Below are 23,503 nucleotides of genomic sequence, written 5' to 3' on the forward strand. Positions count from 1 at the left end.
CATGAGTTACAATAGTAAGGCATTTACTCACAATATCCATAATGAGGCTATGTCTCCGTACTGTTTCTATATGCAGTGAAATAAGGAAGAACTCAAAATACTAATGAATTTTATGACCTGTTATGAAACACTATCAGAAAAATAAATAAAAATCATTATATACTACTCGTGGAAGATTTAAATGCTTGAATGGGTAAAAGATCTATTAAAGACCTAGTATGTACAAAGGGTAAAAATAAACTATATAATTATGGAAAGAAGCTAACAGAGTTTGCCACACATAGTGAATAAAGAATAACAAACACTTTTTTTTAAACACCACAACATCCATAAATTTACATGAGCAGCTCAAGGTACACGTTCAATAACAGACTACATTCTTGCAAATAAAAAGATATGGGTAAGAATAAAAGACATCTTGATAGAATTTGGAGTGGACTCTAAAAAAGGGAAAATTATTAAGCAAACTCTAACACAGACACATTCAAAGGTATAATTCACGGGAGAACTCTCCAAAGTGTCTTTAATTAAAACTGGATTGCGACAGAGTGATGGACAGTCCCCAGTTCTTTTCAGTTGTGTGTTAGAGGTGGTCTTCTGGAATGAGAAAAAGAATTAGTCAGGAAAAGGATAGTGAACAAAGTTCACATTGGAGGATCAAAGAACAGTTATTGCAGTCAACTGCCTTGCTTACACCAATGACTTGGTGGTCCTGTCAAAAAAAACAAGTACACAACCAACATCCAAACAGCACCTCATCACCTAGCAACAGATAGAAAAATAGAAAAAGTGACAGTTTCAGATATCTTGGTGAGATAGCGCAGGTGACAGTTAGCAAAAAAGAAGCCAACAATAGAAAGCAAGAGAAGATTGTGACTGCTTTCAAAGGAAAGCTTAATTCAGGCACTACAACACAATGATCAAAACCAAGTGTCTGTACACAATTTACTGGGTCAGAATGACAGGAAAGGTGGACTGAGAGAAGATAAGAAATTTTACTGCAAGAGCCTTTGCAAGAGGATAGTATAGACTTCGAGGAAGAGAAGAATTATAACGGGATAATGAGTGGCTGATGGAGTCAATAATGAAATGGTCACTGAATGGACATCTGTTCAGGATGGATGCAACCCGACTTATGAAGTAGATGTTTAATGTATTGAACAGGAGACATAGTCTTTGATAAACAGCTCAAGGATGTAAGGAAGGACCTCAAGAGCACTGAAGTGAATCAGAAAGATTTCTCTAACTGTGATCGGTTAGAGGAGATCACTAACCAAAAACTTTAAGGATTTCCATGATGAGCAATGGCAGAACAGCAGCTGTACAGAAAAGAGAAGACAGGCCGCAAGAGACATAATAACACACTTTTGTGCTGCAAAATAGGCTTCCAAAAATGCCTAGAGTTCTCTAACTGCCCTACACAAGAATGGAAAAAAGACCAAAGACTCTACAGCAGCTTGAATGTATCATCACATCATTTGTAAGAAAGAAACAATAACTGTTTTTTTATGGGAAAAACCATTCATCAACTACCAGTCAGGCGTAAGAACTTATAAGGCACACCAAACTGTCATATCAAAAGAGACTAAATGAGAAATGGCAAATGAAACCATCAAGTAACAACGTAAATGGAGACTGGAATACTGTTACAGAAATTAGCCGTTGAAACATTAGGAACAAGGGAGAGAGAGAGAGAAATCACATTGCACAAACTAATGACGAATAAGTCTGTTAAACTCCTGTAACAAGATGCATACTAAAATTATAAATAAAAGATTAATACCAACAGTGTAAGCACAATGTTAAGAAAAGGTAGATCAAACTGTAACTGTAACTGTTACAACTGTAACTGTATTTTCACAAGCAACTGAGAAAAGAAGAAAATTCTGACTATCAACTCATTACGTTTTTACTGATCATGAAAAAGCGTTTGACAAGGTAAAACCGAAAATGCTACTGGGATCGTTAAAGAAATGACACTTCCAACACATCTGATTTCAGCAATTCAGTCATTATACAAAAATAACAAAATAAGGATCGATATTGTAAGGGACACGAAAGGGGAGCAGTGGTTGGGAATGGAGTGAGACAGGGTTGTAGCCTCTTCCCGAAGTTATTCAATCTCTATATTGAGCTAGCAGTGAAGGAAACAAAAGAAAAATTCAGAGTAGGTATTAAAATCCATGGAGAAGAAATAAAAACTTTGAGGTTCGCCGATGACATTGTAATTCTGTCAGAGACGGCAAAGGACTTGGAAGAGCAGTTGTACGGAATGGACAGTGTCTAGAAAGGAGGATATAAGATGAACATCAACAAAAGCAAAACGAGGATAATGGAATGTAGTCGAATTAAGTCGGATGATGCTGAGGGTATTAGATTAGGAAATGAGACACTTAAAGTAGTAAAGGAGTTTTGCTATTTGGGGACAACAATTGTTCAGGAGAGTGGATAAATCTGGATATGTGGATAAACTGATTGATGGGGTTAAATGGACCAATCTGATCACTTAATCCTTTGTGTGTTAAGTCAGGAGAGGGGATAAATCTGGATGTATGGATACACTGATTGCTGGGGTTAAAGGGACTAATCTACAACGTCACTGGTCCCATAATCCTTTGTGTGTTAAGCCAGGAATAGTCCCCAGACACGAAGCACACAAAACACATATCCCAATGGACTTTACTGTATCCAACAATCAAGAAAATCAACAGACAGAAGCAACCAGAAGTAAGAGAGGGGTAAAAGGATGAAGGTGAGAGATATGGTCCACACACAAAGGAGCTGGAGATCCCCAGAACAAGTTATGCAATTGGAGACACACCCTCTGTATCCGAACATGACTCCTGCACCCTCCATTACCACAAAAAAACTGGCTACATGAACAAGGTAAAATCTCAGTACAGAGAAAAATGACTGATGCGTCTGTCAACCAACGACAGATGTAAAAGAACAAGAACAAATAAAAAGATGGGAAGAGCAGGTGTGCTGTTCATGCCACATCCTTGCCCACTTAATTACATTTTGTTGCTAAGTCTTAATGCACAGAATACAAAGATTTTGTTACAAGGAGGCTAGTGAATAGGTAGGTTCACAAAGCAGACTCATCGAATGATGTGCCAGATCGTTACATAGCGTGAGTACAGCCAAGTGAGGAAGAGCTGCATCGGACTAGACCAAAGAGAGACAGTGAGGATTGTGCACTAAGCTGACAAGGGAACCTCCTCATCGCACCCCCCCTCAGATTTAGTTATAAGTTGGCACAGTGGGTAGGCCTTGAAAAACTGAACACAGATCAACTGAGAAAACAGGAAGAAGTTGTGTGGAACTATGAAAAAAATATGCAAAATATACTAACTGAGTAGTCCATGCGCAAGATAGGCAACATCAAGGATAGTGTGAGCTCAGGAGTGCTGTGGTTCCTTGGTTAGCGTGAGCAGCTGCGGAATGAGAGGTCCTTGGTTCAAGTCTTCCCTCGAGTGAAAAGTTTAATTTTTTATTTTCAGACGATTATTATCTGTCCGTCCGATGCGAGGTAACTGCGCCTTAGTATAGGGACACTACACCTAAACAAACATCGAAACACATGACATCAGTCGACTACAGCGCACGGAAGAGAGAGTATTTCTGCTAACGAGGCTCCCTGGCTGGCAGTTGACTGTTTGCTACTTTGCACGAGAGTGCATTAAATGCGTGAGATGTATTCCGTAGGCAATATGAATCCAGCAAATATAGCTCGCGACGTCAATAACAAGGTCAATGAATATTTTCCGAACTATAAGGAATCGGAAAGTTCCTTAAGGGATCGAACGATTGTCGAAATTTGTATGATTATTTCCTACATTTGTTGATGAATAGTATGTGTGGTGATGACGATACGTTGCTAATTGTTGCGGGGCTGTATGTACCAGATGACGAGATTGTTGACGATCCGTATTAAGAACATGAAGAGGAAATACTGCGACTTCAATCTGATGGTATTTCTTTGGGTTACATGAAGGAAATGCTCCAATACAGGTTACTGTCCAAACCAATTAAAAAACGCAAATATAGATTATGGAGTAACGTAACAAATTTAAGAAATTTAAAGGGATGGAGGAAAAAAGCACCATTAAATATTGCAAAGAAGTCGTGGAACGAGGTGGAACCCAAAGACAGAAGTTCAATGAACTAGAAAACCATGTATACTGACAATTTATTAAAGCCAGAAATGAATTGAGTGCAGTGCACGATACAGACCTACAGATTTTGGGATTGCATTACGCTAAACAAATCGGCCTGGACTTCAAGACTTCATCTCATTGGCTTGTCACGTTCAAAAGAAAATACAAAATTACAAGCAGAAGATTACGAAATATGTAAACAAGAACTACGCGAATAAACTGGAAGAGCTTTTAGAGTGTTCCAAGACGTTTGTTACAGGAACTAACATCAGATTCCAACAGTATGAAGATGCATATATTATCAACGCAGATCAGTCCTGTTTTAACTATGAAGTGAAATCTAACCGCAAGTTATCGTTAGTTGGAGAAGGTGACACGGAATGTACTGTAGACCAGCTGCATGCCAATTCACATAGTTATACCATACAATATGCTCTGAACAAAGCAGGATTTCTTTTACCTACATTTTATTTATGTTTGCAGGAAAAAATGGTGTATTTGGACCACAAGTTCAGCAACAGGTGAATAGGGTACTTGCACAAATGCCGAATGTCATTGTGAATTGTAGTGCGTCAGGAAAAATGGAGAAAAGACTAGTGAAAGACTTTAATGAACGTGATATTATTTATGACGAAAAATGGATGTTAGGGGAAAACATTGCTTTTGAACCGTGGACATAAACCAGATGTAGTAGGTATTAAAGTCCATGGAGAAGAAATAAAAACATTGAGGTTCGCCAATGACATTGTGATTCTGTCAGAGACAGCAAAGGACTTGGAAGAGCAGTTGAACGGAATGAACAGCGTCTTGAAAGGAGGATATAAGATGAACATCAACAAAAGCAAAATGAGGATAATGGAATGTAGTCGAATTAAGTCGGGTGATGCTGAGGGAATTAGATTAGGAAATGAGACACTTAAAGTAGTAAAGGAGTTTTGCTGTTTGGGGAGCAAAAAACTGATGATGGTCGAAGTAGAGACGATATAAATGTAGACTGGCAATGGCAAGGAAAGCGTTTCTGAAGAAGAGAAATTTGTTAACATCGAGTATTGATTTAAGTGTCAGGAAGTCGTTTCTGAAAGTATGTGTGTGGAGTGTAGTCATGTATGGAAGTGAAACATGGACGATAAATAGTTTGGACAAGGAGAGAATAGAAGCTTTCGAAATGTGGTGCTACAGAAGAATGCTGAAGATTAGATGGGTAGAACATATAACTAATGAGGAGGTATTGAATAGAGTTGGGGAGAAGAGGAGTTTGTGGCACAATTTGACAAGAAGAAGGGACCGGTTGGTAGGACATGTTCTGAGGCATCACGGGATCATAAATTTAGCATTGGAGGGCAGCGTGGAGGGTAAAAATCGTAGAGGAAGACCAAGAGATGAATACACTAAGCAGATTCAAAGGATGTAGGTTGCAGTAAGTACTGGAAGATGAAGAATCTTGCACAGCATAGAGTAGCATGGAGAGCTGCATCAAACCAGTCTCAGGACTGAAGACAACAAACAACAACAATGAATAATGAGTGGACTGTTATTGCCATGACATTTATCCAACTTCGAGTTGGCTGTGGCAGACACAGAACAAGCAACCGGACGGGGCGGGAGGGGGAGGGGGGGGGGTGCCAAAATCTGATCGGCAGGACGAGCTGCACGTTGGCGGCTTTAACAGACTATGGGCCATGACTGGTACTTCCCACGCCGAGGTCAACACAGTACCGGCGAATTACGGGTGTCTGTCCGGGTTGCTGGCTCCATGCACGCCATGGGTTGCATGACCGCGTGGATGCTGTACCAGTCTTTGCTGCAAAAGTTGTACTTACAAAAATATTAAAGAAGGGAACTTTTGTTGTTAATTTCAGGCGATTTCATCTTGTAATTTTAGGGTAAGTAAATCTTGTGTTTCATGAAGATGGTGCAAGATGGATATTAGTAATGACAATACAGATGATGAGATCACCACTCAAGCAGATGTTGTTAATATTGAGGAAAATATAAATGAATTAATTAATAAAGACAATAATAATTTACTACCATTGAGTGAATCTCATAATATAGCCTATGAGAAAAGTGTTGCTAGGTAAAGGGGGAACAAGTCGTTAGTTAGAGTGTAACTCAGATTGATAATATGGTTGATGATGACAATGGTGAAGTAAACGGAGAAAATTGACAAGCGAATGAATCAGCTGACCAAATCTAACGAGGAGTTAAAAAAGAATTTAAGGTTTAATTGTTTAAAAATAAGTCTGAAATAACTAGCGTCTAAAATATGTTTATAAAGGAAAATAAAATTACAAACACTAAAACTGATCAGCTAAATGAATCCCTGGAGGTAACAGATGGAGAACTGTCACGAAGAGAGAATAAAATCCAAGAGCATAATGATCAGATTAGTGAAATAACAGCTAATGTTGAGGAAGTAGCAACTAAATCAAATAACATTGCTAGACTTTACCAACACAAAATTGCAGACTGTGAATCAGAAATTGGAGAAATAGACAAAAAACTAGTTGAAAATAGTTACAAAACTCAAAGAAATTGAGAAAATCTGTAACTAAAAAATGTCTATGTTAGTAAGCAGGAATTAAGTGAATGTAGTGCTCAAGTTGAAAACAGCATCAAGGGAAGGTTAGAGGCACAGTATTTGGATGAAAAGAATTGAACTGGAATAACCAATTGTGATGCAGTTGACGACAGTTTTCTGCGGATGTGCAAGTTCCATCAATTTTCTACACGGGATTGCATGTATCCCATTCCACTCAGAAAACAATTTGAGAATATGCCTAAATTATGGGATGGCGGAAAGAAAACTGGGTGCATTATTAGTAGATAAGGAAGTGAAACACTGTCTTAGGGAATGAGAATTGGTCCTCCTTATAAAACTTACAATGAATTTATCACTTCTTTTCTGATATAGTATTGGTCAAATACTGCACAAAATAGGGTGCACAGTGACATTTTTTTGAGAAGAAATTTTGTTGATAGTGAATATCACCACTGCAAAGAGTTCTTTCAGAATTACTGACAAAAGAATTTATATTTAGATGATCCTTTGAAAGGAAAGGATCTAATTTCCATCGTGAGTGTGCAAGAGAAATGATTAATAATGCAGGCATTTGGTATTTTTTGTGATCTCTCCAAGGCTTTTGATTGTGTACATCATAGTACTCTTAGAAAAAACTCAAGTTTTATGGAACTTATGGCTTTACACACGGCTGGTTTTAATTATACTTGACAAACAGAATGTGAAAAGTTGTGCTGCATAATTCAGACAATGTCGTAAAGGTAGAAAATTTTAGTGACTGGTGAGGGGGGATCACAAAGGGAGCCCCACAGAGTTCAATTTTGGGTTCACTCCTATTCCTTATATATGAGAATGATCTTCCACTTAACATTTGGTACTTTTTGCAAATGATGCTAGTGTTGCAACAAATCCCATTAATGAGAAAGCAACAAAAGAGTTATAAATGATATTTTCCCAGAATCATTAAGTGGTCCTCTGAAAATGAGCTCTGCCTAAATTCTGCAAAAAACAAACTACATTCAGTTCTGTATGACAAAGAGAGACACACCAACAATTTATGTAGCACATGAGCAGGAACCAGTAAGTAAGGCAGAATAACCAAATTTTTGGGTGCACGTACTGATCAAAACCTGGACTGGAAGAAGTACATCGCTGTGCTTCTCAAACAATTAAGTTCAACTACTTTTGAACTTTGTATAACTGTTAATCTTGTAAACAAGCTTATCAACCTTTTGACATATTTTGCACATTTCCACTCAATAATTTTGTACGAAAAAATTTTCTGAGGTAACTCATCACTTAAAAAGAAAGTATTGATAGTACAAAAGAGCGCAGTAAGAATAACATGTGGTGTTCATCCATGGACGTCATGTAGGCACTTCCTCAAGGAGCTAGGCACTTTAACTGTGCCATCACAATACTTATTTTTGCTAATGAAATTCACCGTAATTCATCCTCACAAATTGAGAAGAACAGTGATGTACATACACTATGTGATCAAAAGTATCCGGACACCTGGATGAAAATGACTTACAAGATCGTGGCGCCCTCCATTAGTAATGCTGGAATTCAATATGGTTTTGACCCACCCTTAGCCTTGATGACAGCTTCCACTCTCGCAGGCACACGTTCTGTCAGGTGCTGGAAGGTTTCTTGGGGAATGGCAGCCCATTCTTCATGGAGTGCTGCACTGAGGAGAGGTATCGATGTCGGTTGGTGACGTTCGGCACAAAGTCTGCATTCCAAAACATCCCAAGTGTTCTATAGGACTCAGGTCAGGACTCTGTACAGGTCAGTCCATTACAGGAATGTTATTGTTGTGTAACCACTCCGACACAAGCCGTACATTATGAACAGGTGCTCAATCATGTTGAGAGATGCAATTACCGTTCCTGAATCGCTCTTCAACAGCGGGAAGCAAGAAGGTGCTTAAAACATCAATGTAGGCCTGTGCTGTGATAGTGCCAAGCAAAACAACAAGGGGTGCAAGGCACCTCCATGAAAAACACGACCACACCATAACACCCCTATCCCCAAATTTTACTGTTGGCATCACACACTGTGGCAGATGATGCTCACCAGGCATTCGCCATACCCACATCCTGCCATCAGATCGCCACATTGGGGTACCATGATTTGTCACACCACACAAGGTTTGGCATTTACCGGCACAATGTGTGGCTTATGAGCAGCCATTTGCCCATGAAATCCAAGTTTTCTCACATCCCACCTGTCATACTACTTGCAGTGGATCCTGATGCAGTTTGGAATTGCTGTGTGATGGTCTGGATAGATGTCTGGCTATTACACATTACGACCATCTTCAACTGTCAGCGGTCTCTGACAGTCAACAGACTATGTCAGCCTGTACGCTTGTGTGCTGTACATGCCCCTTCACATTTTCACTTCACTATCACATCGGAAACAGTGGACCTAGGGATGTTTAGGAGTGTGGAAATCTTATGTACAGACATATGACACAAGTGACACCCAATCACCTGGCCACATTCAATGTCCGTGAGTTCCGTGGAGTGTCCCATACTGCTCTCTCACGCTGTCTAATTACTGAGGTCACTGATAAGGAGTACCTGGTAGTAGGTGGCAGCACAATGCACCTAATATGAAAAACATATGTTTTTGGGGGTGTACGAATACTTTTGATCACATAGTGTACCAGGTACCCACAGGGTACTGGTGTCCATAGAGGCATCAAATCTTCACCAGACCTGTGAAGGAGGGTACATGGTCCAATGGCAGCAACATACTGCTCCCAGCATTCTTGTTTCTGTTGTTTTATGAGGTGGCGGACCTGGGTGCAGCGCTGTTTAAGGCAATGATGTGCTCCATCAAAAGATGTCACTTAGGGATTGGAGAACCGTGTGTGATCTCTAATGGCCACAGCAATTTCAGTGATCCACCAAGGTATTGTCTTCCGACAAAGGGATCCCAATGGCAGAGGGACTGCTGAGTCAGCTGCCAATAGAATGGCTGCAGTTAGGCTCTGGACAACCACATCGATACCTCGATGTCATAGGGTGCTAAAGGCAATGGCAGATGTGAAAGCATCCCAATCACCTTTGGAGAGAACCTATCTGGGTGGACACAAAGGTTAGTGATACCGAGTAAGGGTCAAAATTACCCGAAAATGTTCACTGTTTGACAGGTCATCATAGATTCTCCAAAGGAAGGACAGGAGAAGACCTGAGGTACAAATGGAAAGATCAATGGCCGAATAAAGCCCAAATGGCACGCTAAAGTGTGTGCGAACCCCAGTATTCAAGAGGAAAACACTAAGCTCTGCAAGCAAGTTTTCAACAGCTTTACCGTGACCAGTGGTCATAGTTCCACCTCGTAACGGCTTGCAGGTAAAGTTACCCTATATCAGGAAGTGTGGGGGGGAGCTGGGAAAGTGGAAACATGTGTTCTGGGACACTTCATCATCGGGAAGGAGATACACATTAAAGATGTTAAATTCCAGAGATGTACTCACACGGACTGCCATAGCCTCAAAAGTAATATTGAGTTGCAGCATGGGTTTGCTGTTGACAGAGTCCAGGACATAAATGCAAACAGTACCTGATGCTCATTCACAGTCAGTGTAATTCTTAAAATAGCCCTGATAGTTACTGAGGATACGGATCCACACTGCTGGAAAACAAGTTTCATGGATGGAAATGCAAATAACAGGGGACACACACAAAAAAGTCATACCTCAGCCAACTGGCGGAAAAAACCACTACAGATCCACTGGAGACACGTTATCAGTATCCTGTAGGGGTGTGAAGGGACCAAGGACGCAGGTCAGGTCTCATGCCCACCTGCAGCCACTGGTTGCAAAGATACATCTTCAATACACAATTTTTACAAACCGGGGTGCATGGGCTAGTAGGTACAGTAGGTACAGGATCATAGGTGCCACCAGGAAGGCTGCCTCTGATACAGAGACGGAACATGCGGGGTCTGGCATCAGGTGGGTCACCAGAATCTCCCTCTTTCTGGAGGACTACTACTTGTCCCCAGATGATTTAGACTTCTGCAATGGCTTATCTCCCCCAGATTCTGGGACAGAGAAGGAACGCAAAGTCCTAAGACATGCAGCTCCTTCAGCCACCAGGTGGCATCCAGTTGCAGGTCAGGAGAGTCTTGGGAAGGGAGCATCCCGTGTGACCCTTTTCTGGTAATGGTTGCCAGAGGGAGGTACTGCTTTTCTGGCCGGGGCTTGGGGACTGACAGCCCTGATGGATAGGGGTCGACACTCCCAAAGGGGATGCGGGAGAAGTATCAGGAGGACCCCCAACCACTAGGGTGCAGGGTACCTTCGCGACCCTGGGGGCCAGACATAGAAGAAGGTGGTGGCATAGTTGCTAAAGAGGATGACGTTGCTTTAACAGTAGCACGTCTCATCATCATCATACATGTCGGATGTAGGCAGTCATTTTTCTTCTTGGTCTCTTGATGTGTGAGACGGTTGTACGCCTGGATCCTCTTTTCTCGTTTGGAAATGGAGCAGTATGGTGAACAGGGGGAATGGTGCTCCCTGCAGTTGACACAGATGGGCGCAAAGGCACAAGGGGCTTTCATATGCAGTTGACAACCACAATGCGTACAGATGAGGCTGGCATCGCAACATGATGATGTGTCCAAATTGCATGCATTTGTAGCACTGCATAGGAGGATAAATATATGATCTGACATCACAGCAATATGCCATCACCTTGACCTTCTCAGGCAACGAGTCACCTTTAAAGGCCAAGATGAAGGCTCCAGCATCCATTCTGTTGTCTTTTAGTCCATGCTGGACACAATGGACAAAATGCACAGCTAGTTGCTCCAAATCAGCACATCTGTCATCAGTCTGTAAAAGGAGATCTTGGTGGAAAATGATACCTTGTACCATATGAGCGGATATAGCAACAGAAATGACATTCAGTTTGTCGCAGGTGTGCAGTACCCATGACCGAGCAGGGCAGGTTGTTTTAAGCAGAATGCAGCACTTTTCATTTTTGAAATCGCTGCCACTTCCCCAAACCTGTCCTCCTCCAAGTTTCCAACAAAGAACAACAGCTTTGTAGTCAAAAAGGAACCCCTGTCCACCCAGCAAAAAAATCAAGTCCTGGGGAGGGGAGTATTTCTCATCTTTTCGCACTGTAATACGTCTTAGCTGCAGAAGACACTGCTGGGGCCACGTAGCCACCAGCAGAAGAAACTTTAATTCGCTTCATGTGCGAATCTTCCACCCAAGTATCACCCTCTCCAACTGAGGGGTCTCCCCCAAGGGCACCACCCAGCCACAGCAATGCCCGGAGCCCTGTGCCCCAGCCGTGATGGGCACATACTTGCAAGGGTAGTTTCCAGCTCAGGTACCAACAGTGCGATCTGGGTGTAGTACCATTGCAAGAAAAATGGGTGCAAAGAGAGAAAGGCACAAAAGGTGGAATATACGCCAAGGTGGGCGACCTTCCCTGTGCGATCTGTTTTTCTGTAAAATTTAGAAAAGAAGCAGCAAGTCAAACCTAAGAAGAGGGCCATACAATTAATAATGAAAAGTTGTAGAAGGCTGGAAGGCAATAAAACATGTGTCCAAAACACAAACCAAATCCTAGAACAATCGGCACCAACAAGACCATCCAATGGAACGGTACAGAGGAAATAAATAAAAAATAGGAGAAAGACAGACTTTCGGCACAGAAAGGGAAGTAGTACTGCAAGGGCTGGTGACCCATGGTAGCCAAGTATGTACTCACAAAACAAGCAAGAGAACCCTGGGTGGTGGCTGCTAGGTGCTGTTTTGTAAAGTTCAGTAGCACCTACAGAACCTCATTTATGTAACACATATCTTGTAATTATTCACAGTTATGTGGAAAACTACAACCAAAATATATTAGTTGGATGTTCTGTGCACCATATTCATGATAAATGTTATGTTGTGTGGTACATGACAGTTGTTGAAAATACTGCAGACACAGTTAGAAAATGTGTTCTTTATATCCTCCCCCAAGGAAGGAGATTACAGTTCTGAAAGCTGGGGTAAGTCATCACGTTTACTTTCATGTGAGTGTACTGACAAACTTAACATTTTGCCTCCAGAAGAGTGACATGGAAGAGTGACCACTGATGAAGACATTTGGGTAAATTTGTAAACAACATGCAGGCACAGTGTCAACATAGCAACATTTTTATTCTCTCCTGGCAACCATATGTGATGGGACATACCATATGTATCTTAGTAAAAGCACAAGTATCTCCTTCATTTTATAGTTTGTTGTACATTGGTGATGGCACTTTATTAGATGAATTTTCCATTAGCATCCTTTACCTAATCATACATGCAGTGTAAAGCCCCTCTTTAGTCCCCCCCCCCCCCCCTACTATAGTTCCTCAGCTAGCTCAAACATGTCACACAAATATCTGAGGAAAATTAGTGACAAAAAATTTCTGAAACAATTGCAGTTTTACTTTCCGATCGTCAGACAATGCATTGATTTTTGAAACATTCCCACATTTAAGACAGGCTGAGATTGGAGTACAGATAAATGAGCACCTCTTGGTCTGCTGTCACAGGATTCTTTTCCATTAAACTAGTTAATATAATTTTTCACAGCAAAAAATTTACCACTGTGACCTCCATGTGTTACAACAGGTATAAAAAGTATCCTTTCCACACCCACACTCAAAGACTCCTCCAACTTGATGATTTGTGATACCTTGCATCACTAAAGAACTCTTTCAGCAAAGTGTATTCTCTTTCCAGCCATAGTCTCAATGGAGTATTCAAAACTGTAGTTTCTCTCATGCCTGTTTCCATCTTCAGATCAGTGTCCAATTGGAAAATCTGCCTAACAATAATCCATTATGCATGCATCCTAGCAATGCTTTGATACTACACAGTACAGTGCCTTATGAAGTTGCCTTTCATCAGTCTTCTGAATTAAACTACAGTAGTTCTTCCTCCTGTAGCTGCAGCTGGGTGTAGAAGAGTCCAAAACAGTTCTGTAGTACTACCCATTTCGCAAATTAATACTTGTGAAAGAACTGTTATGAAGGTGGGAAAACCACGTAATCTTGGTCTTGTTTTCTGCGTCTCTCCTATACTCCTTTCCACATCATAAAGCAACCTCAGGACAGTAATATAGTTCAGTTAGGAATTTTAGAGAGTCAGTGACAATTACTACAAATATTTCACACCAATAGCTCTCGCTGAACAAAATATTGTATGAAACTTTCAAGTGGAAAGCGATTTAATTCTGAACGAGCTCCATGTGAAAGTGATCATAACCAGGAAGTCAGGAATAAAATATTATGCGCAATGAGTTAATACAACAACTATGGTAATTCCCTAAATGAAGTTAAAAACAAATCAAAACCTTCAACATCAACAAACAAGTATACAAGTGAAATATGCTGAAGCAGTTCAGTGTGCAAGTCAATATACCCTAGAAAAAAGTTATCAAAATACTATGCACGCTGCGAGAAACACTCAACAAAACGTTCTAAAGAAAATGAAAAATGATACAAAACATGCAAAATCAACAAGTTAGTATGAACCGACTACCATATGAGCTGCTAACATAAACAGAGCAGGTAGTCACCAAGAAAAACAAGGTGTTGAAAATGAGTTATCTTACTTGGCGATCGTCTTTTGGCAAACATCACAGACTGAAGCTGTAAAAGAGATGCTCATCCTGGGATCAGAACACATCAAATAAATAGTTACCTGAAAAACGTTCTCAATGCCGAACAAAACTCAGCAGGAGATAATCCAACAACGCAACAAAAAGTATAAAAGTGTTTTAATATAAAGGGCAGTCAAATGAAAACAAGACAGAAGGAAAAAAGTAAGTAAACTGTTTATTATTTCAAAAGTAATCACCGTACCTGTTAATACATTTACCCACTGTGACACAGGACAGTCAATGCCTTCATGGAAAAATGTTTGCAGTTGCCTACGGATCCATGATCGTATCGAGGCATGCAGCCTCTTCATCCGACGCAAATCAAAGGTGACAAATGTCTTCCTTCATGACACCAAAAATATGGAAAACACACAGGGAGAGATCAGTACTGAGGATGAGTAAGGGGTTCTCAGCGAAACTTCTGCAGTGTAGTAACAACAGGCATGTCAGCTCTGGGAAAGCCATGATGGTCTTTTTAACCCCCAACACAGAGAGGTGTTACAAGTTTAACATGTGTATCTGTGTATCTGTCTGTGGCATCGTAGCTCCCATACAAAAGCGCCGATTTTAATGCAGTTGTTTGTTTCTTTTGTTTTTTATTTGAAATCTGGTTTAATTGGGATAGTTCTTAGCTACATTCCATGAAAGTCTGTTCTGATATTTAAATTTCATCAGCTAAATTAAGTAAAAATGGTTTCCTCCAGTGCGCTCTCTTGATATATGCTATGTAATACATAAGAGCTACATCAAGTTAATGTGGCACCCGATTGTAGAGTTCAAAAAGATCTAAATAAAAGTCTGCAAGAACATATGTTTATCTGTTAAGTTCGAGAAGAGTTTCTTTATTTATTCCATTTTTATGGCATGACTAGATTATCTTTGATGTTATTTAAAAAGACAATCACAGTGTTGTTACAGTGTTGCTCTATTAGTTTTGACTGTGTATGCAGTTTTTCTCTCAATAAATATAATGTGTATCATACGACAGTTTCATTTCACTTCAACAATGGTGATGGGCCCAGTCTTGCAGTGAAGAAAAGAGAAAACTGTGTTAGCCTATCTAAAACTCATTCGCGTGGCGAAGATGAAATATTTGCCAGTACTGACTGATTATTTTTGTGTGACATATTTGGAAAATGTTAACTGATGCCAAGCTGTACTTGTAATCTCACAGGAAAGAAAACAACAATAAAACGAGTGGTGATATAAAAGGAAATATAGAGAACAGACAAACTATTGAGAAACTAAGTGGAGTGAACTGTGCTTCCTGGTCATATCAGACGAAATTAATTCTGTTAGTTTCTGATTTGTGGACTACAATTAAGCCTGGTAAGATGGAACCTGGGGATGGTGCATCAGCTGTCAATAAAAAGGTTTATATAACATGACAAGGTACAGCCCTAGACAAAGTTGTCCTTTCTATATGTGACAAGCAGCAAATACATATATGAAATTTGACAAATCCAAAAACAGTATGAGAAGAGTTTCAAATTTATACGCCCCAAGGGATAGCAAATTTTGCACTGTGCAACTGATACAAAAGTTATATTACTAAAAATGAAGAATTTTGAATCTATGGACAATTATCTAGGACTGACAAATATTGAGCATTGACTATCCTGTGTAGACTTCCAGAAGAATGGGATGCAGTAGTTACAGCTTTGTGCAAATTGCCAGATAATGATTGTAAGTGTGCTACAATTAAAAGGCTTGCTGAAGATGCTAGACATTGTGAATGTAATAAAGATAGATATTCTGAATGCTCTTTAAGGCTAATACCAATTCCAGGGCAACTTATGTTATGGCTCAAAATGAAAATTACTTTTCAGCTGTTGATAAAAATATTTTAGCTCAAATCATAACCTTCGCTGAAGGCACAAAAACAGAAGTCATAAGCAAAGGTACAGTAAGGGTAAAGACAATTACCAATGAAGGTTTGGCTAAGGAATTTGTAGCTGAAAATACACTGTGTCTGAGATTGACCATGCAATCTTGTCTGAGAGGTAGACCACTGAAAAAAATAGAAAGGTTATTTTCAATAAAGATGGTTGCTAGATCTACAATGAATCTGGAAGACTGCTCATTAAAACTCAGCAGAAAGGTCGTTTATATTACATAAATACGAAACCATGTGCAACTGACAGATCAATAAATGTACTAAGAAATAACAAATGTAACACAAAATCATTAGACTTAGGGCATTGTCAAATGATACACTTCAGTAAGCTTGCAATAAACAACTTTATAAGAAAGGAACCCGTCCTGGGATGGCTGTTTGGCAAGTAAATCAACACAAAGACCGCTTCTGAAAATTGTATCACAAGATTTGAAGGAACGAACAACCACTTTAGAACTTGTTCATAGCGATCTCATGGGACCAACTGACGTTCCAAGTTTTGGAGGCAATACATATTTAATGGTTATCAGGGATGATGCACGCAGATACATATTTGTCCATTTATTACAAAAAATATGGATAAAGTATGTGAAGAATTCAAGAAATGGAAGATTCAAATGGAAAAACAAACCAGAAAAAACTTGAAGAGATTTCGCACAGACAATAGCCTAGAATTCTGTTCTCATAAATGGTTGTGGTTTTGTGAATTGAAGGGATTTGGCAAGAAAAAACAGTGGCATACACACCACACCAAAAAGGTGTGCCTCAGCATCACAATATTGGATATGGTAAGGTCACAGTTGCTAGGAAGTAATTTACTGAAGAATTCTAGGTCTGGGCAGATATTCACTGCGGCATATGTAAGAAATCCTGTTACAAATGGCCACTACAATGAAAAAATGCCTTTTGAATTGTGGACAGGTAGAAAGCCTAGCGCGAGACATTTACATGTGATACCATGCGAAGTTTTCGTTCACGTATCCCAACAAAAACGTCATTCTGAAACGGTGTTCTTATAGCATATTCTCTGTATGGCAGTGGATACAGGCTTTGAATGCTAGAAGCAAGACAAGTTGCGGAAACTATGAACTGTATATTTAAATCACTTTTGAATGACAAATGCTCATCTATAAATCTAAAGAATCTATTGGACTGTATAATGAAGTATTATCATTTCCAAGAACTGAAGATGAAATATGAAGTGAAAGAGAAGACTAACACTAAAGAGGAATTTTATGGTTTCTCAGAGCAGGAGGAAAATTTGTAAGAAACTGAAGGTAATCAGGAACTTCTGGAACATCCTGAAACTTCATGAAGTAGATGCAGGCTAAGAAAGGGTATAACAAAAAAAAAAAAAAACAGGTTTCAGAGAAAAGCTTATGCCAAAAAAGCATAAATAAACATCATGTGAGGAAGGAACAATGATGAACCATTATCACATCATGAACAGTTCATTCTAAGGAGGCAGCAAAGTGGATACTCACAATGAATGAAGAAATTAGCTCCTTGAAGAATTATGACACTTGGAAATTGGTTGAGCTGCTGTCTGGTGTAATTCCTGTAAACAACTAATATGTATTTAAAAAGAAGATAGCTGGTGAGAAGCAGCTCATCTAGCTGCAAAGGGATTTAGTCAAATTGAAGGTGTAGGTTATAACAAAATTTATGCTCCTGTTTCAAATTTCAAAATGATTCATCTACTGATAGCAGCCAGTACTGAGACAAATTGGCATATTGATCAGTGTGATGTGAAGAGTTCATATCTGCATAGCATATTAACCCTTAACTACTATGGTCATTCACAGGAACACATTTACTATGGAGGAGTCTCACAGACCGCATTTTTATATTTTATATATCAAACCATAATTTTGCTGAATATTTATAGTTTCTTGACTTCCTGTTGTTCATTGCACTTCTTAAAGGTGCTCTTTGTAGAAATTTGATATTTTTAAACAATGCAGTATTTTAAACACTTCAACAAAACAAAGTAAAATTTTGAGTATATTCTTATTTTATGAGATACGAAAATAACAGCATCTCTCATCTCACACACAGATTTTCATCAGAGGGATTATATTACAAATTGGGACTTTAACTAGGTGGGAAAATCCAACATGGCTGACGATAATTTGTGTGCGTGTGCGAAGTCAACTTTCAGTTTACGACTCACCTTTGCAATGTAGAGCGAATATTTCAGTCCATAAGTCTACGAATGGAGAAACTTTGCCACATTTTACTTCTAAAACTACAAGTAAAAACTAAATATGTGTTCTCATGTGCCACTGAATCATACTTCAGTCAATTTCCACCTGCAAAAAGTTCACACAGACCTTCCTGGAACACTTTAAACAAATCAGAACGCCACACTGTTGACACGGATATCTTGTTTTCCTCTTCAGATGAGGAGGGCAAAAGACACACGTTTTTCGATTTTCGAAATCTTCTTTTGGTGTCTGTAGCTCATCTTGTAAGTGAAGTATTCTTCTGATCTTGTCACTCAACTCTTCTTGTCACTCAACTCTTCTTGTCACTCTACTCTTCTTGTCACTCAACTCTTCTTGTCCGCCGACTTGACAAATAAGCTGCACACCTTTGATCAAGACAGTCCACACCACCTTTTCTTGTGTTATAAAACAGGATGATCTCAGATTTTCCTGATTCAAGATCATTGTTTACTGAATGGTGCACAGAAGAGATCAGTATTGCAGCTTTGGACCTCTTGAGCATGAAGGAAACCAAAGTCATGTCTTCTGTAAAACCGTGAACAGATGTCTTCACACAATGTTTCTTATTAGGTACGAAGTTCTGTGGGATCTCCCTTTTGTTCTTTTTCAGCATACCAACGTATGTAAGACCTTTTCTTGAAAGTTCATTGACTAGTTCTACTGATGAGTACCAGTTGTCACCTGTAACATTTCTTCTTCCGTTTTCATTGGGTTTCACCAATTGAAGAACAGCCTGTGTGGAAACACTGACCTTTCTCATGGCTGGGAAGGGTGTGACCATCACTGCCTTTTCCAAAATAAATGTTTGCATTGTACAAGTAATTTGTACAAGCGTCAGTCAAACACTGAACTTTCAGGTCATACTCTGACGGTTTGTTTGGCATGTACATTCTTTAAACCCACACCTTCCACAAAAAGGAACAAGCATTTCATTGACACATACTGTTGCACCTACAGAGTAGCAAAGTTGACTGTTTTCAATGAAACGCAAAAAGATTTGTGAAATTGCTGCTGATTTGTCTATTTTCTTTCTTTCCACCTGATCATCTGGATTGTCAAATAGAACTGCAGACAATAAAAACAGAAATCTTTATCTGCTAACAGTGCAAAATGGCTCTGAGCACTATGGGACTTAACATCTGTGGTTATCAGTCCCCTAGGACTTAGAACTACTTAAACCTAACTAACCTAAGGACATCACACACATCCATGCCCGAGGCAGGATTTGAACCTGCGACCGTAGCAGTCGCGCGGTTCCGGACTGCGCGCCTAGAACCGCCAGCTAACAGTGCATCTGAAAACATCTCTGCCTGCTCCATCAGTTGCAAACAAACTCTAAACACACTAATTCCTCGACATGAAAATGGCTGAATACACTAATAGAACAATTACAGCCTTCAGTTCAATGACATCAACATCTTATAGATAGGATAAGTGCTCATTAGTATACTGTGCTCTAAGCTTAGATATTTTCAGATTTGACCATCAAACGATTTCGTCTAGAATATCTGGTGTAAAGAACAGTTTCCATACCTCCAAAACAGCAGGGTTTTCTCCAAGACTTTTCACCATCTGTTGCAGTCCAGGAAGGGACAAAGTAACGGGTGAAATGAGTGACATTCAATACATTTTGACAGATAAGAATCAAGCAGACTTGTTAACAGAGCCATCATTGGAAGAAGATACTACATTCGAAATGATATATGTGGTTAATTTTAGAGGGGATGAGTCTTTAGAAATAAATAGATGGCGAAGAGATTCTTTATTCATTTCATTCATTTCATTTTTATGATGTGACTGAATTGTCTTTGGAGTTATTTAAAAAGGCAATCAAAGTGTTGTTACTCTGTTACTGTTTTGTTGCTGTATGCAGTGGTAGGACACTTTTAATCCACCACAACAGTATCTTTTATGGTTGACCAACAATGATGATTTTTGTCTTTTGAAGTCAATCATTTCAGCAGAAAAGGGAGACTGTGACACAACTGTTTAACAGATAAACATATGTTCTTGCAAAAATTTTTGTCCTTCTTTCTGAGGTCTACAGTTCAGTACTAAATAAAATGTTTTTACTCAATAGTTTAGGCAGCCTATTGCAAGACAATGCAAAGGAAGCTCACTTTCTTCCGACTTTACTTAAATTATCGCAACTGCTTATTAACATGTTACCTAAATTAGCTAAATATATACTTAAAACATCTGTCAATGAATATATGTGTGAATTTAAAAAAAAAGAAACACATAAATCACATACATGAAAAATATTCCACATCGCAATTTTGTGTTTCATCTCAGAAAGTGCTTGTGAGAAATTGGGGATAGTCCTTCAATCATACCACATCCACTAGTAAAGTATAAAATTTAAAAAGCATAAAATAAAACTTAAATTAAAAACTGAAAAATGACACAAAGACCTCTAAAAACTAACAAAATCGTATGTATTGCCCCTTTAAGTTTACTATAAGAAGTAATATTTTGATCCAAGCCTCATCACATTGGAGTACCACTCAGTAAATAAAATAAAAACTGAATACATCTAAAAACGATAAAGTATGAAACTCAGATACAAGTAAGCTACATAGGCAATGTAGGTAAATATCAAAACAACAATATGTAATCACTGAGTCTAAGTCTTAATTAAAATAGTCCAGACAATTCGCAATGTAGGCACAACCATGAGTGATGCTTGCCCTCACGTGACTGCCTGTTCAGGTTCCCACACCTGCCCATGTCTCGTGTGCCACATACTGCACACTGCGTGACTTGTGTTCAGGGTTTAATGAAGTTTGAGTTAATATGCTATCATCAAACCACTGCAAGGAAAAGGCCTCATAAAATAGATTTATGCACGAAACTAAGTTCATGTGTAATTATGTACAAATATGATATAAAATAAATATGTGACCCTATATTCTTTAACAATATTAGGCTACTAAAAGAAAGATTGTTTTTCATATTTTATATAATAAGTAATTATAACTTCGCAAGCTAATTTTGAGGTTTGGTTGTGGGACATGCAAGACCTGATGCCAAACGGAAGAGGCTTATACCCAGCAATAATGAAATTATACCATTTTAGAAAGGATAGCTGCTGTTAACTTCTCTCTCTCTCATTCTTTAGCAGTCCCACATGAGACTATGTTTGGATCAAAATATTAAACTTAAAAGTGCACAACGTATTTTTTGAGGTTTTTTTTTTTTTTTTTTTTATGACTAAACGTTCACTGCAGTTCACAGCAGTACGTGGCCACTTTGCAAAAATTTGTGTGTAAGGAATGTTAGTGGATGGCATCTTTCTGTTTCAGATAATACCTGCCCGTGTTGCCGAGGTTGTTTCAATTATGCTGCAGAAGTTTCGCTGGGAAGCCCTTACATATTCTCCATACAGTCCGGAGCCATGCAATTTGGAGCCGTGGGGAAAGACATTCGTGGCCACTGACTTGCTTCTGCCGAAGATGGGCACACTTGGGGTACAATCATGGTTGCCTATGCAACCGCAAACATTTTTCCATGAACGCACAACTGTTTTGTCTCATGTTGAGTTAAATGTATTAACAGTTATGGTAACTGCTTCTGAAATAATAAACAGTTTACTTACTTCTTTCCCCACCTGTCTCATTTTTACCTGTTGTGCCTTATTCATATGAGGACACACATTCTCAATGACACTACAGTGAAAATGAGCTGATTAATGAAGCAAGGAACTAGAATGAAATTTTCACTCTGCAGCAGAGTGTGCACTGATATGAAAATTCCTGGAAGGTTAAAACTGTGTGCCAGACTGAGACTTGAACTCGGGACCTTGCCCACAAAAGGAAAAGGTCCCAAATTCGAGTCTCGGTCTAACGCACAGTTTTACTCTGTCAGGAAGTTTCAAACAAGGAACTAGTTTGGAATTTTCCATAGATCTAAGATTTTAATAAGTGGAACTGTGCTTCAAAGAATAGTGAGTGGCAACTGTCTATACAGGATAAATTTGTGTGTTTCAGACTCACAAAACAGTAAATACAAGCACCCCCTGGTTGATAAAGTGTTCCTAGGCTTCCAGAAGGTATTTGATGCAGTTCTGTCACCTAATGAAAAAATACGAGCACACAGAACATCACACCAACTGTGTGATTGGATTGAAGAGTTTCTAGCAAAGAGAATACACCATATCTTCTCATGAAGCCTCCAACCATGAATGTAACTTTGTGTATATCCTAAGAGAGTGTTACATGACCTTTACTATATACATACAGTGACATTTCGTGGATGATCCTTTTGTACACAGAGAAGTAGCAACACACCAGAATTTTTTAATGGAAGAAGATCTGGGTGTAATCAGTGTTTACTGCAGTAATTGGTAATTGGCCCTTAACATAAATAAAGTATCATGCATAAATAAGCAGAAAAACCATTTATTATACGATTACACAATTGTAGAACAAATCCTTGGAATGAGTCACATCCACAGAATCTATAGAAGTAGGCATATGGAGCAATTTATAGTGGAGTGACCACATAAAAGTAATTGCAGGTATGGAAGAATCCTCACAAAACAGGCAGCTGACAGAACATTTGTTCGACCAATACATTAATACTGCTCATTAGTCTGTCATCCATACCAGGTAGGATTGATTGAGAAATTAGATAATATCCAAAGAAACGCAAAGTGTTTATTTACAGGTTCCTTTAGCAAGTGCGTTTAGTACATGCAAAAGTGTCAAGGAGATGCTCAGTCAACTGTAGTGGCAGATGCTGCAAGAAAGGTTTTCTGCACCACACCTATGCTTATTATTTAAAGTCTAGTCATATGATCTATCAAGCCAATTTTGTGAGTGGACTGAGGATTTCTTGCTAGGGAGGACACAGCACGTTATCTCAGACGGAGAATCAACGACAGATGTTTAAGTAACATCAGGTGCTGAGATCCTTGCTATTCATGTTTTATAATAATGACCTCACAGGCTATAGTAATAGCAATCTCATACTTTTTGTAGATAATGTAATTGTCTGTAGTTAAGTACTGTCTAAAAAGATCT

At 39.1% G+C, this 23,503-nt stretch overlaps 1 protein-coding gene across 2 annotated transcripts in view; it reads right to left on the minus strand.

The window, feature by feature from the left end:
• LOC126175787 (transcriptional regulator ATRX homolog) overlaps positions 1–23,503 on the minus strand; it is a 483,984-nt gene that overhangs the window by 335,000 nt on the left and 125,481 nt on the right. The gene's annotated exons all lie outside the window — the stretch shown is intronic.

The sequence above is a fragment of the Schistocerca cancellata genome, chromosome 3 (genome assembly GCF_023864275.1).
Source record: "Schistocerca cancellata isolate TAMUIC-IGC-003103 chromosome 3, iqSchCanc2.1, whole genome shotgun sequence".
NCBI lineage: Eukaryota > Metazoa > Arthropoda > Insecta > Orthoptera > Acrididae > Schistocerca > Schistocerca cancellata.